Below are 19,882 nucleotides of genomic sequence, written 5' to 3'. Positions count from 1 at the left end.
GCCTATAATGAAACAACCAACAACAACAAAATTACTTTTCCAATGTACAACTGCCCCGTTTATAAACTTACTAATTTGCACATAAACCAAAAGCGCATCTAGTGTAGTGGTATCATAGTACCCTCCCACGGTACTGACCGGGGTTCGATTCCCCGGATGCGCATTTAATATTTTGCAACTGCTTATTATTTCATTATGCCCGGTTTAAAACTCAAAACCAGTATGGATTGAAACCGGTTTTGTTTGGTCAACAGAATGCAAACCGGTTTATGATCTTTTCGGTTTGAAACCGCTTTCTTGACCTGGTTACGATCGGTTTTGGTTGGGTTAACAGGTTTGGAACGGTTTTGGTGGAGAAAATTACAAACTGATTCCGAACCTACGGTTTCAATTGGTTCCAAACCGGTTGCTACATAAACCGATTTCAAACTGGTTCGGTTTCGGTTTAGTTAACTGGTTTATTTGCCCACCTCTGGGTACAAATATCATGAATTTTTTAAACAACGTTACTATTATTTATTAGAAACATAAACGATCCAATTAACTTGTGAGCAGCTAACCCATCTAATTTTAAGTTTTAGAAAACGTGCTTTATGTTATAACTTATAACGTAAACTGATTTGGTTATGTGTGGTATCTTTTTAAAAAGGTCTCGATTTCTCCTTGATTCGTACAAACCCATGTCATATTCGAGTTTGGATCAAGTTTTCCTATATATGTATTACGTTCGACCCGTATAAACCTCTAGAACGCACAGTACAGTTTATAAATGCATGATAATGCTTATTAGTGATATTACATGCCATAGGTAAAATATTTCAACACTGAATTAGAACTAATTACACGTACATCTTTGATGATGTGTAAATTATATACTATTTTTAACACCTAATTATATATAGGGGAAAGTTAACGTACAAATAAAATTAACGTGTTAAACGTGAGAATCAAGTAGAGTAATTATATATACAAGTAGAGTAATTATGTAATTACATAATTACTCTACTTGTATATATAATTACTCTACTTGATTCTCATGTTTAGCACGTTAATTTCATTTGTATTTGATCCAAACCCATTATATATATACAGTAAAGTTTCAAAAATATATGTAATTTGTATAAGTTTCTTTAAGTATAAATAGAATAAAATAAAACATACGAGTTAAGATAACAAGGAGAAAAGGAAAATTATTTGATCAAGCAATCTTCTTTATTATGATATGAACCATTTGGAAATGCAGAAATTAGGTCATTTTTAACAAGCGGCTTTGTGATGTCGTAGTATCAGGGTTAATTAAGGAGGAGGCGCGTCTATGGTTAAAAACTAGACCCTCTATCCCTTTTTTGTTGTAATTATGTCTATTTCCTCTTTGTAATCATATTTGTCGTTGGTTCGGTTGGGTTGGTCCTAGGTTTGGGTATTCCCTTTCGGGCTTTGTTTATAATATATAGCCGTTTTAAAAAATGTGTAAGATTAAAAGGTTATAGATTGGAACCGATAGATCATTTATTGTCAAATTTAGAATTCGCATGATAAAAGAAATGCGAACTTGATATTTGATTGTATGACAAGTGACGTCTCATTTTAATTATTTTAGTCTTTTAATAGTAATATAAATAAATAGATAGATAATCTAAGTTATGAGATACTTTTTTATCGAATTAACATATATGAATATTTTTTAATTTGTTAAAACGCAGTACAAATGTCCATGGGTAGATTTATAAAGGCCTCGGCCCGTGTCTAAGCTTCCCCTCAACTTTTATTTCAAAGTATAAATTAGTGCAAACTATTTTTCTTATTCATTCAATTATGTATAAGATATCTCTAAAACAATTATTACGCTACTCTTAGATTCATTATTATTTTTTATTTTTTTGTAATATCCTCCTAAGTTTTTTTTTTTCTAGATCTTTTACTATACATGTGTATATAAAAATATAAAATTAATAAATAATTTAATTTGGACAGATGTAGAAAAGTTTATTATGGTTGGGTGGGAATTGACCAAATCACCACAAAATGACAAACACCCTACTACCTTCCAAAACCCCATCTATTATTATTTGCCTTTATTTCTTATTTTTGCTTTAAATTATTGTGTCTTCTTTCAATTAAAAAGATAACGACCACGTTTAATTATAAAATGTATTTTGGATATAAATTTACTCTAACCGTCCATAGTGATTTATGTTGAAAGCTTGTGAAAAGAAATAACTTAAATAAAAGGAAATGCAACAATCACTTGAAGTTCTTATTTTCATTTTGTATATAATGTGTCCATATTATACAGGTTTAAAGAGAATATGTAATGATGTTGGAGCGTTCATTAGTTGATATTGATGTGAGTTCACGCTCTATTACGGATGCACTTATGAAGCCAACATCTCTCATATCTCTTATGTCCATTAGTGGTGTGAGATTTATCTGCAATGTAACTAATGTTATTGATTCTTGAATTTCTATTTTGATTTTAATTTTCACATATTAGTAATAAAAATTTGATAACTTGATATGTGATTAATTGCTTAGCTAACTCATATTGTGCATACTTGTATGTTATAGAATCAAATTTAAGTAGACAATTGTAAGATACATTTACATATAGCATTTTATAATTATGTATGTATGTATATGTGTGTGTCACGCACACTTTTAAGGAAATACAACAATCTAAAACTAAATGTGTATATAACTTGTCTTGATTGTCCATATTATACATGTTTAAAGTACATATATAATGGTGTTGGAGCGTTAATTAGCTGACGTGGGCGTGAGTTCACCCCCCCTCTTGCATGTATCACCGGTGTGAGATTTACTTGCATTGTTACGCTTTTACAATTTCTGTTTACATTTATTTTTCACATATTAGTAATAGAGATTTGATATTGGTAATTTTATATAACGTTTTAACCAAAAAGTAACTATAAACAAAATGAATAAAAAGTTCTTTCTTTCAAATTCATTTGCTTCTAAGAAAAGGAATATAATTTTATATTAATTTATTTAAAACGAGTAAGAATAAGATAATATCGAACATAGGATGAGGTGTTGAGATAAAGCTTGTGGGACATGCACAACCACCTGCAAATAAGACAAATAATGTGTCCAAATTCACCACAACCATCCTAACACTCAATCTTTTTAATTTTAATTTATTTATTATCTATTTCACATCCCGCTTCCTTTGGACACCAACCCTAGTTTCTGATCGTTTGGTCTCTACAACTGAGAACTGGAGAACGCATATCTCTTCATTCAATCTCTCCAATTCGATTTCAAATCTTCCGTCAATTTTTGCCCTCTTAATGGTGTTTCCACTCGTCGATTGCCGTCAATTTACTGTTCTTCTTCACCTATAAACCTAGGCCACTGCGGTCGGGTTCTTTCAGATTTGTTATGGTATCGGAACCAAAACAAAAAATGACGTGTGGTCGGTTTTTATCACGTTTATTATGATAACCAAACTAAAAAAACAAAATTTACCGACTAAAACGGTGCCGCCAAGTGGAACAATAGGCCATTTGCGGCACCAAACTTGTTAATTTTATATAGTAATAGTAATAATAATAATTGTAATATATAATCATAAGTGCATGCAAAATACAAAACTCTACACTCCCGAAAAATCCAAATTATATGAAATTAAGAAAACATATGAAATTAAGAAACCAATAGCTAGCAGACAAAAACCTAATTAGAAAATAAAGAATATGCATCATTACTTCTTTCATTATATAGAAACATAGATATTACATCAACATAGCAGGTAGGCGGGCAACAAGTTGCGCCTCCACCCCTTTCTGAATTGCAAACCCTAACCTGCTAAAGACATACCCCTGCCCCTTTGGAGTCGACACATTGCTATGCACAACCCGTTGGACCCTGGTTAGGAAACGGATAGCTTCCGGTGCCAAGGAGCCAAAGGTATCAAAAGCCAAAGGGACAAAAACATGTTGGTTCTCTTCGCAGGCTTTAGCATGTTTCTCTACCTTCTTCGTTTCAGCCCTTTTCTTTCTTGCCCAGCTACAAACCCATTATCCCTCAAACCAGCTAAGGGAGATACCCCTGTGAGGTCAACACAAGTGTGTTCTCCCCCGGCCCAACCAAAGACGAGCAAATCTGCCGGTCGTAGAGTGGATCTCCCTTCAGTGGGGTCTGTAAGGAAGTTTACGGGGGCTTCCTTTTTAGCTGATATCCCAGCTCGCCTTAAGATGTCCCAAAGAACGTCCCGCACCCAATCATGTCGGTATTTGAACCCAGGCATCTCCTTGCAATGAACCGCATGCTCTCCGAATTTATCCAGGCAAGCCTTATGGCAGATCGGACATGTTTCTTCTTCTGGGTACATTGGGACCATTAAACGGTACTTAAGAATGGCCCTATACTCGACCGCAGACATGCTTTGGCCCAAGCCATCAATCGGGATAACGGTCAGAAAATCTTGGGCATGAGGACCTTGTAAGCATTCAATAACCGCCTTCTGTCGGGGGGACAATCCAAAAACTTCTCCCAGGCTCTGAGCGATTTTGCCAAAAAGGGTATTCACCAAAGTTTTTTGAGGCTTTGGGGGGGGGGGCGGTGTCCATATTAGAGAAACCGCCAATGTCAAAGTCTGGGAGAGTGTCATTTAGGCGTTCCAGGGCCTGCACGTAGTCTGAGTCCAGGTCGACAACTCCGCTATTCCTTAAGATGTGATTCTGTAGCTTCCAAGACTGAGCCCTCGACGCTACAAAAGCGTAAACCCCAACATCATGAGCCGAAAGAAGGCCTAAACCCCCTAAGCACATCGGTAAATATGCAAGTCGCCATTGAAGATCACCAAAGAACGGGCCTCCACATACAACTATGTCTTCGATGGCTTCTCGAAGCCCCTTATCAAAACAGGATACCGCATCATCCATCATATGGGGGTGGAAAGTTCGTAACCCAAAAAGCAACTTAGCAACCCCCATGCAAGACCTATGCAGGAGGAGTTCGCTCTGGGGATCCCTAAGGCAAGGTAAGAGTTTCATAAGATCAACCGCACGAGATGCTCTCCGCCTCGCCAACTCCTTAATAAAGTAGGGATCTCGACTAACAGCCCCTCCAAGGAGCTTTACCCCTCTCTCTGGTCTACTAATCCCACTAGGGGAAGAGCCCATATTTGACTTTCACCCCATTACACGCTGGCCAAAAAACCTCGGTTTTCTTAATATTAAGTTGCAGCCCCAATGATGGCCCTTCCGAGCTGATAATGACTAGAGCTTTCGATGCAAATTCTATAAACCTATAGTCTAAACTCTAAATCATCTTAACCTAAGCCGATTAAGCGATTAATTACGCAATTAAAAGCCGAAACAACATCATAACAGTTCATCATAATTAACCGAAGCCTTATAACCACGAAATCAACAAATTCGGAGATCGAAACACAAACAATTAGCAATAAATGTATTCTGCGTCTATAAATGATAAACACGAAGCCTAAAATCTACCAGATGAACTTACCGTAACAAATTACATGATCATCAACAAAACTAAACTGTAATTGAGCAGAATTTGAAGTTTAATCAGATGAATTAAACAGCAAAAATTAAGTCATCAATTCCACATTATTCAGCGGTTTATTATGCAATTAGAAGCTATAACAATATCATAACACTTAATCGTAACTAACCAAGGCTTCGAAACCACAAAATCAGCTAATTCGAAGATAAAATCGCATTCAATTAGCGAGAAACACGAATTACATCATTGTTAACTAATGAAAACTGTGATTGAACAGAATTTAAAGCCTAACTGGATGAATTAAACAAAAAAAAAATAAACAGTAGTTACTTATGCAATTAGAAGCTAGAACAACATCATAACAGTTATTCGTAACTAACCGAAGCCACGTAACCACGAAATCAACGAATTCAAAAACCGAATCACAAACAATTAGCTATATATGTATTCAAGGTCTATAGATGATAAACACGAAGCCTAAAACTACGATATGAACTTACCGCATCAAATTACATGAGCATCAACAAAACTAAACTGTAATTGAACAGAATTTGAAGTGTAATCAAATGAATTAAACAGTAAAAATTAAGTCTATATCATCAATTCCACATGATTCAGTGGCTAATTATGCAATTAGAAGCTAGAACAACATCATAACAGTTCATCATAACTACACAAAGCTTCGTAACCACAACGAACTCGAATATTTGTATTCGATGTGAATTCAATAAACCTAAAATCTAAATCATCTTAACCTAAGCTGACTCAACGAACTAATTTCACAATCAGAAGCTATAACAACATCACAACAGTTAATCATAACTAACCGAAGCTTCGTAACGACGAAAACAACGAATTCGATGATAAAATCACATTCAATTAGCGATACATGTATTATTCTAGGTCTACAAATGAATGAATGATAAGCACGAAGCCTAAACATAATACAACTCCGATTGAACATTAATTTGAAGCGTAATCGGATGAATTAAACAGTATAAGCTAAGTTTAAATCATCAATTATACAATAACCTGATTCATAAACAGTTAATTGTAACTAAACGGAGCTTCGTAACCGCAAAATCAACGAATTCGAAGATCGAGTGATAAACAGTTAGTGATAATTATAAATGAAAACTGTGATTGAACGGTTACCTGAAGAAGCTCACTGGATATTATTATGATGAATAATAAAGCTGTTTGTGGTTTATCTGAATTCAGTTATTACATGCTCGCCTTTGAGGGGACTAGATTGAAATATCAAGTGTTCGTTTGTTTTCTTTTTCGAACGGTCAACTAAGTAACACCAGGTACTCCAACTTCTAAATAAGCATTTCATGAACATAATTGACCAAAAATAAACAAGCATGCAAATGAGTACACTGAAATAAACAGATATGAAACCATTAAATAGATGATTTTATTATTTTTATGAATAATAAAGTTGTTTGTGGTTTATCTGAATTTAGTTACATGCTTGCCTTTGAGGGGACTAGATTGAAATATTATGTGTTCGTTTATTTAAAAAATGAACGTGTTTGTGTTTGTTTATTTAGATGTTTGTTTATGTTCGTTTGTTTAAATTTTAAATAACAGTTCACGAACATAAGTGAACAAAGATAAGCAAACGTGCAAACATATATAAACAAATATAAATGAACACACTGAAATGAAAAAATATGAAACTACTAAGTAGATGACCCTTCAAGATAATATTTAATTATTTTCTATTTATATGTGTACGAACATAAATAAACGAACATCAATGAACATAGATAAAGGAACATAAACGAGCGCTCACGAACATAAAATTAACGAATGAAACATGTGTCCATGTTTATTCGTTTAATTAAACGAACACAAATACCTTGTTCATGTTCTTTCATTTATTAAATAAACGAATCACCCATCGAACAGTTTATGAATAATTCACAAAAGGTTTATTTCATTTACATGCCTAATCCTTTTTAATGTTGATCAGTTTTTACTTAATGATTTCGTAGTATATACCTATGAATTATGTATCAGTTGCCTATAATGAAACAACCAACAACAACAAAATTACTTTTCCAATGTACAACTGCCCCGTTTATAAACTTACTAATTTGCACAAAAACCAAAAGCGCATCTAGTGTAGTGGTATCATAGTACTCTCCCACGGTACTGACCGGGGTTCGATTCCCTGGATGCGCATTTAATATTTTGCAACTGCTTATTATTTCGTTATGCTTCATCACTTAATTCTTGACATTTTGCAGTGAAAAAAAACAAAGATGCACAAGCCGGTTTAAAACTCAAAACCAGTATGGATTGAAACCGGTTTTGTTTGGTCAACAGAATGCAAACCGGTTTATGATCTTTTCGGTTCGGTTTGAAACCGCTTTCTTGACCTGGTTACGATCGGTTTTGGTTGGGTTAACAGGTTTGGAACGGTTTTGGTGGAGAAAATTACAAACTGATTCCGAACCTACGGTTTCAATTGGTTCCAAACCGGTTTCTACATAAACCGATTTCAAACTGGTTCGGTTTCGGTTTAGTTAACTGGTTTATTTGCCCACCTCTGGGTACAAATATCATGAATTTTTTAAACGACGTTATTATTATTTATTAGAAACGTAAACGATCCAATTAACTTGTGAGCAGCTAACCCATCTAATTTTAAGTTTTAGAAAACGTGCTTTATGTTATAACTTATAACGTAAACTGATTTGGTTATGCGTGGTATCTTTTTAAAAAGGTCTCGATTTCTCCTTGATTCGTACAAACCCATGTCATATTCGAGTTTGGATCAAGTTTTCCTATATATGTATTACGTTCGACCCGTATAAACCTCTAGAACGCACAGTACAGTTTATAAATGCATGATAATGCTTATTAGTGATATTACATGCCATAGGTAAAATATTTCAACACTGAATTAGAACTAATTACACGTACATCTTTGATGATGTGTAAATTATATACTATTTTTAACACCTAATTATATATAGGGGAAAGTTAACGTACAAATAAAATTAACGTGCTAAACGTGAGAATCAAGTAGAGTAATTATATATACAAGTAGAGTAGTTATGTAATTACATAATTACATAGAGTAATTATTATAGAGTAATTACATAATTACTCTACTTGTATATATAATTACTCTACTTGATTCTCATGTTTAGCACATTAATTTCATTTGTATTTGATCCAAACCCATTATATATATACAGTAAAGTTTCAAAAATATATGTAATTTGTATAAGTTTCTTTAAGTATAAATAGAATAAAATAAAACATACGAGTTAAGATAACAAGGAGAAAAGGAAAATTATTTGATCAAGCAATCTTCTTGATTATGATATGAACCATTTGGAAATGCAGAAATTAGGTCATTTTTAACAAGCGGCTTTGTGATGTCGTAGTATCAGGGTTAATTAAGGAGGAGGCGCGTCTATGGTTAAAAACTAGACCCTCTATCCCTTTTTTGTTGTAATTATGTCTACTTCCTCTTTGTAATCATATTTGTCGTTGGTTCGGTTGGGTTGGTCCTAGGTTTGGGTATTCCCTTTCGGGCTTTGTTTATAATATATAGCCGTTTTAAAAAATGTGTAAGATTAAAAGGTTATAGATTGGAACCAATAGATCATTTATTGTCAAATTTAGAACTCGCATGATAAAAGAAATGTGAACTTGATATTTGATTGTATGACAAGTGACGTCTCATTTTAATTATTTTAGTCTTTTAATAGTAATATAAATAAATAGATAGATAATCTAAGTTATGAGATACTTTTTTATTGAATTAACATATATGGATATTTTTTAATTTGTTAAAACGCAGTACAAATGTCCATGGGTAGATTTATAAAGGCCTCGGCCCGTGTCTAAGCTTCCCCTCAACTTTTATTTCAAAGTATAAATTAGTGCAAACTATTTTTCTTATTCATTCAATTATGTATAAGATATCTCTAAAACAATTATTACGCTACTCTTAGATTCATTATTATTTTTTATTTTTTTGTAATATCCTCCTAAGTTTTTTTTTTCTAGATCTTTTACTATACATGTGTATATAAAAATATAAAATTAATAAATAATTTAATTTGGACAGATGTAGAAAAGTTTATTATGGTTGGGTGGGAATTGACCAAATCACCACAAAATGACAAACACCCTACTACCTTCCAAAACCCCATCTATTATTATTTGCCTTTATTTCTTATTTTTGCTTTAAATTATTGTGTCTTCTTTCAATTAAAAAGATAACGACCACGTTTAATTATAAAATGTATTTTGGATATAAATTTACTCTAACCGTCCATAGTGATTTATGTTGAAAGCTTGTGAAAAGAAATAACTTAAATAAAAGGAAATGCAACAATCACTTGAAGTTCTTATTTTCATTTTGTATATAATGTGTCCATATTATACAGGTTTAAAGAGAATATGTAATGATGTTGGAACTTTCATTAGTTGATATTGATGTGAGTTCACGCTCTATTACGGATGCACTTATGAAGCCAACATCTCTCATATCTCTTATGTCCATTAGTGGTGTGAGATTTATCTGCAATGTAACTAATGTTATTGATTCTTGAATTTCTATTTTGATTTTAATTTTCACATATTAGTAAAAAAAATTTGATAACTTGATATGTGATTAATTGCTTAGCTAACTCATATTGTGCATACTTGTATGTTATAGAATCAAATTTAAGTAGACAATTGTAAGATACATTTACATATAGCATTTTATAATTATGTATGTATGTATATGTGTGTGTCACGCACACTTTTAAGGAAATACAACAATCTAAAACTAAATGTGTATATAACTTGTCTTGATTGTCCATATTATACATGTTTAAAGTACATATATAATGGTGTTGGAGCGTTAATTAGCTGACGTGGGCGTGAGTTCACCCCCCCTCTTGCATGTATCACCGGTGTGAGATTTACTTGCATTGTTACGCTTTTACAATTTCTGTTTACATTTATTTTTCACATATTAGTAATAGAGATTTGATATTGGTAATTTTATATAACGTTTTAACCAAAAAGTAACTATGAACAAAATGAATAAAAAGTTCTTTCTTTCAAATTCATTTGCTTCTAAGAAAAGGAATATAATTTTATATTAATTTATTTAAAACGAGTAAGAATAAGATAATATCGAACATAGGATGAGGTGTTGAGATAAAGCTTGTGGGACATGCACAACCACCTGCAAATAAGACAAATAATGTGTCCAAATTCACCACAACCATCCTAACACTCAATCTTTTTAATTTTAATTTATTTATTATCTATTTCACATCCCGCTTCCTTTAGACACCAACCCTAGTTTCTGATCGTTTGGTCTCTACAACTGAGAACTGGAGAACGCATATCTCTTCATTCAATCTCTCTAATATGAAGAGGTAGGTCCTAGCAGAGCCCAGTTGGACCCGCAAGACTCACCTTGAAGAGGGACGTCTGCGCAGAAACCAACTGGATCCGTAGGACCAACCATGCTCAGAGACGTGACGTCCTTACGCGCAGTACGCAAGCTGGTCCCGCAGGAAATGCCTCCCGATGGTGAAGGACTCCGCCTGTCCCCGCAGCCTCGGATACAAGCCATCAGGGAAGGCCACCCGCGCAGCAAGGCTACACGCACAAGGCACTTAGCTCTCAATCACTCAGTGTCACCTGAAGGAATGAGCGAAGCCGGGAACTATCCCGCACAAGGGCGGGAGGGGGAATACTCCCGCCCAAATAAGCCAGTCCGTACGATACAGGAAGATCTTCTGTACTGTACCTGACGAGGTATGGGAAAAAGATCTGACTAAAGATACGACAGCTTACTGACACAGTATGGCGAGCAGCATGCTCCTGTACTGTCACTATTAGCCGCTGCCTACTCACCAACTACTGCCATACCACGTGCGTAGCCGGCAGTTGGTGGAAAAGGAATAGTACACAGCAGGCCTGGTCACTATCAGCCGCTGCCTACCCACCAACTACCAGCAGGGCACGTGCGTAGGCCACTGTTGGTGGAACAGGAACACTGTTGCAGCCGGCCACACCTCCTTGGAAACCTATCTTCGGCTATAAATACCCCAAATGGTATGACCATCTCATCTTATCTCGTATCATCATATTATACCTGATATCTGCTCTAGCAATCTCTTAATATACATTTATATTTAAAGAGCAATCTAGTCTGATTCTCACGCCGGAGGGTGGTCACAAGGAGGAACCCCCCCCCCCTTCTCAGTGACAAGCTCACGGTGTCTGTTTTGCAGGTCATCAGAAGAACCATCTTCTCAGGGTCCAACCCCTCGTGGGAAACATCTATCTAACCCCCAGGTTACCAGTAATCTGCCCGGGGTTCGGTTAGTGTTTCTTCATTGGCGCCATCCGTGCATAAAGCTAGAACTTTATTCTTCTCCAGTTTTTTCAAATTTCTAAGATGGTTAAAGAAACTCCGGTAACCACAACCCCAGCTACTGGGGGGAATACCGGCAACACAGTTTTTACAAACACTACCCCGGCTACCCAAGCCGGGGCAAGTGAAGTAAATTTTACGAACACTACCCCTGTTACCCAAGCTGGGGCAAGTGTAGTAAATAATCGCTCACTGGGAATCACCGATACCCAGTTAGAGAAACGAACAAGACTCCCCCGCCAAACACTCGATGAAGTTAAGGCATGGGCGGAGGCACGTCAGAGGGAATTCCAAGCTGAGTTGGACGAACGCTTGCGTTCCGTCCAACAGGCTGACGAATTCAAATATTACTTGGATGACTCGGAGGAATCCGACTCCGACGCGAACCCTCGCCATAGGGCAAAAGGGAAGCGTAAGGAAACGGATTCCCAACCGAGAAGGCATTTTGGACAAGCCTTCAAACCAAAAAGCACAGGTGGAAGTCCACGAGACTTCTCCAAAACATTCAGACCAAACGTTGCAAATGCGGGAACGTCCAAATTTGCAAGGGACATTGCAGAAGCAATCGCCCCAAAAAGTGCCAAACAAATGTCCAGCATAGGCACATATGATGGTATATCTGATCCAGACGATCATTTGAACAGGTTCATAGCGGGGGCAACCGTCAGTAGTTGGACGGAACCTACGTGGTGTTACATGTTCCAAATGACGCTTGTGGGGGCTGCTAGAGCGTGGTTCGATCGTCTACCGGTCAACCACATCTACGACTGGGCTGACTTCCAACAGAAGTTTAGCCAACACTTTAGCCAGCAATGAAAGTATACCGAGGAGCAATGGACAATCCTCAAGTGCATTCGAGAAAAAGATGAATCTTTGCTGGACTTCATCACTCGCTTCAACTCGAAGAAGCTAAGTCTGGGTAACATTAGCGAAGATCTTGTTCGCGCTGCCTTTATTCAGGGCGCAAACGACCCAGAGCTCATCCGCACCTTAACGGGTAAAGATGGCATGCCATCCACATGGGATGCCATCATGACAGCAGCTAAACGCTTTGCGGAAACGGAGAAGCAACTGGGTAGAGATCTCCCACAGAGCACAAACCTCTACACCCAGAAAACAAGGGAAGACAACGTCCTTACCGCCCGGTTAAACAAAAAGCGGAAGCTAGGCATTTGGCAGTCAAGGGTAAACTTTGACACCTCATCCGGCTTGCAGCATCGGTTAGGCGGAAGGGATAACATACAGTCCAACAAGAACTCCAGATGGACGCCGCTCACCAAAAGCGTCACCGAGATATTCGCCACCGAGGAGCTCCCATGGCCAAAGCCTCAAATAATCCGACATCGCCACAATGCTGATCGGAGCAAATACTGTGAATTTCACAGGACAAAAGGCCACAACACCGAAGAATGCATAGACGTAAAGGACATGGTCGAGGAATTCGTCAGAGATGGGACGCTCGCGCACCTCGTGGCGCAATGAACGCTGAGCAGGCTGATGCGTGTAGAACCCCAGCTGGGGAAAACACGAATAAAATTCCAGCTTCAATATGGAGACTACATGCTGCGTAAAGAACGAGATCCCGAACCAGGTGCGTATCGGCTCGATGGCACTCCCATCCCAACAACATGGAAGGGAGCTCATTTACACAGTTTGCATGTAAATCAATTCCAAATTTGTAAAGAAAAGGCCAAGAGCCACTTCTAATGGAAACGATTCTCCTTAAAACATTAACGCTGATGATTTTACATTTTTATGAACTATCAACACGGATATGCCGGTTTTCACCGCATAATTACGTGAAAAATCGTTGCATGGGGAAGGCGGCAAAACCCGCATAAACCCAAAAAACGACAAAACTTCACGCAGGTCAGTCGAAGGGGAAAAGTTCAGTCCCATTAAATGAAAGTGCCGGTCTATCCGCATGAATCATGAAAAAGGGAACTGAACACTAACCTATTGACAACCACGCGTCGAACGGTTAATTTATTCAACACGGATATGCCGGTTTTCACCGCATAATTACGTGAAGTCGTTGCGTGGGGAAGGCGGCAAAACCCGCATAAACCCAAAAAACGACAAACCTTCACGCGGGTCAGTCGAAGGGGAAAAGTTCAGCCCCATTAAATGAAAGTGCCGGTCTATCCGCATGAATCATGAAAAAGGGAACTGAACACTAACCTATTGACAATCGCGCGTCGAACGGTTCAAAACAGAATTTCTAACAAAAGGATGAGGAAAACCTACACGCAGGTCAGATGGTAAAGTTTAGCCATCCTACTACGCGCAAGTGACGGTCCTACCCGCATAATCACGGAAGAGGAAGCAAAACTTCACACCTATCTACCACGTTCAAAGGTTAACTTATCCTCAAAAGATGAGGAAAACCTACACGCAGGTCAGATGGTAAAGTTTAGCCATCCTACTACGTGCAAGTGACGGTCCTACCCACATAATCACGGAAGAGGAAGCAAAACTTCACACCTATCTACCACGTTCAAAGGTTAACTTATCCTCAAAAGATGAGGAAAACCTACACGCAGGTCAGATGGTAAAGTTTAGCCATCCTACTACGTGCAAGTGACGGTCCTACCCGCACAATCACGGAAGAGGAAGCAAAACTTCACACCTATCTACCACGTTCAAAGGTTAACTTATCCTCAAAAGATGAGGAAAACCTACACGCAGGTCAGATGGTAAAGTTTAGCCATCCTACTACGTGCAAGTGACGGTCCTACCCGCACAATCACGGAAGAGGAAGCAAAACTTCACACCTATCTACCACGTTCAAAGGTTAACTTATTCTAAACACTTGGAAAATTGCTAATTTAAACTAAAGTATGCAAGTCATACAACGTTTACAAAGCAAGGAACCCAACGAAAGTAGCGGTCTTACCCGCAAAAAGATTTATATTTCACAAAGATTCATTACAAGAATGGCCGGGTAACTACCCGCCTACAAGAAGATAAATCTATACAAGCTAAGTCTAACCTAGCAGTGGGAAGGGATCTTCAGGATCAGGCTTCAGGGCCACTTCCACTAGGACCAGCACCGTCAGTAGAGCGTGGCAGTTCAAGGAAAGCCTTAAGGATAGCTAGCCCATCATCAGCAGCAGCAACTTCATTCACCTTCTCCACCACCGGATGCGGGAAGGCGGCGTACTGATTCACTGCTTGGTCGTAAACAGCTTCAGTATCAACATTGTACAAAGGGAAGTTGGATGGCGGGACGCCTTTCTCAACGAACCCTAGACCAAGCAGGAAGCCGACCTTTTCCCCATCCTCGTGAGAAGCGTTGAGGGCTGCGCTCATAGCATCGTCATAAGACGTCTCTGAGAAGACCCGATGCACAACCTACAAGAAAATATACAAGTGTCAAAACCTTTTCTATTTACAAAGAAGAGCGTAAAGAAATGAAAAGCATACCTGAGACAACGCTTCTCGAAGAAGCCATTCCTTGGCAACCAGGGCTTCTTGGAGGGCAGCTTGAGCTTCGTTTCGGGCGCGATCGGCTTCACTCTTGTTGAGGTTGGCAAGCAACACTTCTTTAGCCGCAGCCTCTTCGACGCCCTTCAGCTTACGCTCAGTATGGTCAAGCACCCCCCTCTGGTCCAAGATCTCCTGGAGCTTTTTGGCGTCTTCCATCGCCAAGGCATCATGAGCCTGCTGGAGAGCCTCTAATTTGGCTTTAAGTTCTTCATTCTCCACGCGCAGAGGCTCAGCAACAGCTTCAGCCTTGGTGGCCCTCTCGGTTGCGTTCCTTGCAGTTTCCTTAGCCAGCCGAAGCTGTTCATTAACAGCTTGGGCAGCCTTGGAACGGGCCTCAAGTCGAGCCTGAACTTCAACCTCGAGGGCCTTGAAGGCCTTCTCCTTTTCCGCAGCCAATGCGGAAAGCCTTTGGTTCTCCTCCCGGACAGCCCGCGCCTGAGCTACTTCTTTAGCGCGAGCTGCTTTCAACTTTTCGTTTTCACGACAAAGCAGCTCGACGCGCGGCTGCATCCGGGCCAGGAGAACCCGAAGCTCATTGCTAAGCCTACCCTCCTGGTAGCTAGCCATGGCTTCCCCCAACGCACCCATGGGAGCAGCGTGACGAGCCCACTCCACGCACTCCACAGGGGTGCGAAGGGTTGTTCCTCGGCGAATGTTCCAGCGTGGAACATACACTTCATTGGAATCCGACACTGCAAAAAACACAAAGTAGTTAGGAAAAGATGATAAAGAAAATATATATATAAAATGGGCCAAAAGAACCCTACGCACCTGTAGGGTCAATTACAGGCCGATAGCCGCCGAACCCATCACCTGAACCCAAGGGAAATCCATCCAAGAGGTCAGGCAGATTGGAAGGTAGCAGAGATTGGCGAGAAGTCCCATGCGTACCTGATGGATCGGCCGTTGTTGCCGATGGCGGGGGCATGGTAGCAGCCGCCGCGGTCGCCGCCGCGGTATCCGCAGCAAAAGTTACCGCCGGCTCGGTGAAGGATGCTGTAAAAATCGCACTCACAGCCGGCGGTGACGTCATCTCAGCTGGAACAGTCGGCTCAAAGGAGTGAGCAACTGGACCAGCGGAAGCAGGCGCAGGCGCCTGGGTCGTCGCCTCAGGTAGGCTGACCAAGCCTACCGTCATTGGCGGAGAAGTACTACTCTGCACTCCACCCTGGAATGCGTCAACATCCACGCCTGCACAAAGAAGATAAGTGTTAAAACGATATTAAACTATGAAGATAAAAGCTAAAGGAAAGTTGTACTTACGGGTTTTCTTGAGCCTAAAGGTACGGAGAGGCGGGGACGGACCCGATGGAGCCGGCCTCTTTGCGCCGATCACCGTCGTCTTCTTTGGCTCTCCGGAGGTGACAGTCGTAACCTCTGGAGCCGTGGTCTTATCACCACCGGGATTCCCCGCCACCTCTTCGCTCTCGGTCTCCGAATCAGACCGAGGCGCTGGATCGGCAGTGGAGGCCTTCTCCTTCCCCTTCCCGCCGGCAGCCTTCTTCCGCACCAACGGAGGACCATCTGCGGATTCCTCATCAGAACATACGATTAGAGGAATTCCAGCAGAGGTTTCAGCATTGAGGGGTACAGGGTCGAATAGCGCCTTACCTGGCCGACGGGCGCTAAGGATCTCATGGCCTAGCGGATAGACCTCCACGAACCGATCCGCCGTTTGTTCCAGGATGGGCAACTCGTTCTCGTCCAGAGCGCGAGTACCCATCCGAGCGGGACCGTCAGTCTCCCGCGGGTTTAGGAGCGACTGCAAGTCGTTCCCCTCTGAAATAAACAGGGAAAAAGTTAGAAGAAATTCTAAATCAACAAAAAGAAAGAGCATACCGTAAGGAACAGAGTTCGAACCGTATTCGAGGACGATTGGGATCTTTTGCGCATCGGCAGCCTTCCACACTCGGCTCATCCCCAGCATCACCATCCCGGACTCCGCAAACCGGTAAACCGGAGATTGGACCCGAGATATCTTCGAAAACCATTCCGCCTCCTGGTAGCTGGAGGCGTGAAGGCTTGGGAGAGCTTGCCCGTTCTTGAATTTCATGGCAATAGGGATGGCGCGAGCGGATATAAAGAAGAACTCCCGCTTCCACGAGCGAAGACTGCGCTCGGTCGCGCAGATCTTTAAACCCTTAATCCGGGTTGTCAATGTGTACCACCCCTGGATGCACCTCCAAGTATAGAAGGTCATCAGGCGGTCAACATAGGGCTCAACGCCCAAAATCCGGCACACCCACTCGAAGTGGCGAATCTTGGCGATCGCCATGGGGTGCAACTCGGTCAAATGAACACCGTGCCTCTGAAGGACACGGTAAACAAACTTTGTCAATGGGAACCTAAGATTCCCATAAACAAAGAATGCAGCATAAACCCCGATCTTGCCTCTGGGGGCATCGTACACCGTCTGGTGGGGTTCAGGAAACTCAGGCTCGAGAGACTCGAGCATGAACTTCCTGACGACGTACCGATACAGATCGCCAGGCAGAGCACACTGGCACTCGCCAGCAGTACTCTTGTCATCGACTGCAGACTCGAGATCACGAGACATCTTGTAAAAGAAGAAGAAAACGATTTCAGGAAAATGCTTGCCTGAAAAGGTGAGTATTCGCCGGAAATCGCAAAGAAGATGAAGAGAAGAATGAAAGTGTGGATTACAAAGAGCCCTCTACCCCTTTATATACTAATCGCAATTAATGCGATGAAATTAATGCGGAAGAGAGAGAAAAAGAAGGTGCAATGAAACTATGACACGTGGCAAAAAGTAAGCTGGCAACAGCTGTTGACAGGACGCATACCATTAATTTCGCGGCCACGCGCCCGAAAAATCGCGCCCACGCGCCTGAAAAAGCGTCTGGAATGACCATGTACTGTCACGTCACCATAACTTCCTGCACGATCTGACACAGTCAGAAGAAACCGTCGCACGACGTTTCAGAGTTTTGGACTGTTCTTTCCACCAACTCTTCGAATTTCAAAATTCAAAATTCAAAAAGATTAAAAAAAAAGTAGGCGGGAAAATACCCCTTACCTTGGCAAACAAATAACCGTAAGACGGATGCGGGTACAGTGTTAAGGCAAAACCCTTCACATACCTAGCACCCGCAGGGAATTGAAGCCAAGAAAACCTTGGCGAACAAGTAACCGTAAGACGGATGCGGGTACAGTGTAAAGGCAAAACCCTTCACATACCTAGCACCCGCAGGGAATTGAAGCCAAGTAAACCTTGGCAAACAAGTAACCGTAAGACGGATGCGGGTACAGTGTTAAGGCAAAACCCTTCACATACCTAGCACCCGCAGGGAATTGAAGCCAAGTACCTCGGCAACCAAGTAACTATAAGACGGGTGCGGGTACAGTGTAAAGGCAAAACCCTTCACATACCTAGCACCCGCAGGGAATTGACGCCAGGAATACCTTGGAAGTAAAGTAACCGTAAGACGAGCGCAGGTACAGTGTTAAGGCAAAACCCTTCACATACCTAGCGCTCCGCTGGGAATTGAAACCAAGAAGGATCTTCTGGGCAATGCTTGCGGAAACGGAAATAACATCCCCGCATAGCGGGAACGTCGAGAACTACGTTGTTTGAAGCTCCAGGATGGAATTGGTGGTCTTAACATAATTGATCACTATGTTCAAAACTACCAAAACCTCATGGAGAATCCACACAAGTGGGACTCAACGCTCCTGACTTGCGAGGAGGTTACAGACCTACCCGCATCATACCCAAAGACCAAGCAGGAAACTCGGGAATTTCTGCAAGTGACAAGGACTTCCGCGGGAGGAATCCCCATGGAAAACCTTAAAAAACCCTTTTCAAAACCCTCAGCTTAAGTCCAAAAGTTCACCTCACTTTATTAAACACTCATGAGAAGAACATTGGACTGGGGGGACTTGAAGAGGTAGGTCCCAGCAGAGCCCAGTTGGACCCGCAAGACTCACCTTGAAGAGGGACGTCTGCGCAGAAACCAACTGGATCCGCAGGACCAACCATGCTCAGAGACGTGACGTCCTTACGCGCAGTACGCAAGCTGGTCCCGCAGGAAATGCCTCCCGATGGTGAAGGACTCCGCCTGTCCCCGCAGCCTCGGATACAAGCCATCAGGGAAGGCCACCCGCGCAGCAAGGCTACACGCACAAGGCACTTAGCTCTCAATCACTCAGTGTCACCTGAAGGAATGAGCGAAGCCGGGAACTATCCCGCACAAGGGCGGGAGGGGGAATACTCCCGCCCAAATAAGCCAGTCCGTACGATACAGGAAGATCTTCTGTATTGTACCTGACGAGGTATGGGAAAAAGATCTGACTAAAGATACGACAGCTTATTGACACAGTATGGCGAGCAGCATGCTCCTGTACTGTCACTATTAGCCGCTGCCTACTCACCAACTACTGCCATACCACGTGCGTAGCCGGCAGTTGGTGGAAAAGGAATAGTACACAGCAGGCCTGGTCACTATCAGCCGCTGCCTACCCACCAAC

General features: G+C 40.8%; 2 non-coding genes across 2 annotated transcripts; both read left to right on the top strand.

Annotated features, from left to right (window-relative positions):
• The first annotated feature begins 92 nt into the window (after positions 1 to 92).
• TRNAG-CCC (transfer RNA glycine (anticodon CCC)) lies at positions 93 to 163 on the top strand. Its single transcript has one exon. It is a non-coding gene; the product is annotated as a tRNA-Gly (tRNA).
• Positions 164 to 7,615: 7,452 nt separating this feature from the next.
• TRNAG-CCC (transfer RNA glycine (anticodon CCC)) lies at positions 7,616 to 7,686 on the top strand. The gene has a single exon. It is a non-coding gene; the product is annotated as a tRNA-Gly (tRNA).
• The last annotated feature ends 12,196 nt before the right edge of the window (positions 7,687 to 19,882 follow it).

The sequence above is a fragment of the Bidens hawaiensis genome, unplaced genomic scaffold (assembly GCF_021521415.1).
Source record: "Bidens hawaiensis isolate Kalapana, Puna unplaced genomic scaffold, B.hawaiensis_p1.1 tig00030361_1, whole genome shotgun sequence".
NCBI classification, from domain to species: Eukaryota; Viridiplantae; Streptophyta; class Magnoliopsida; order Asterales; family Asteraceae; genus Bidens; species Bidens hawaiensis.
Note: the sequence above shows the minus strand (reverse complement) of the source record. Positions and strands in the feature narration are given on the sequence as shown.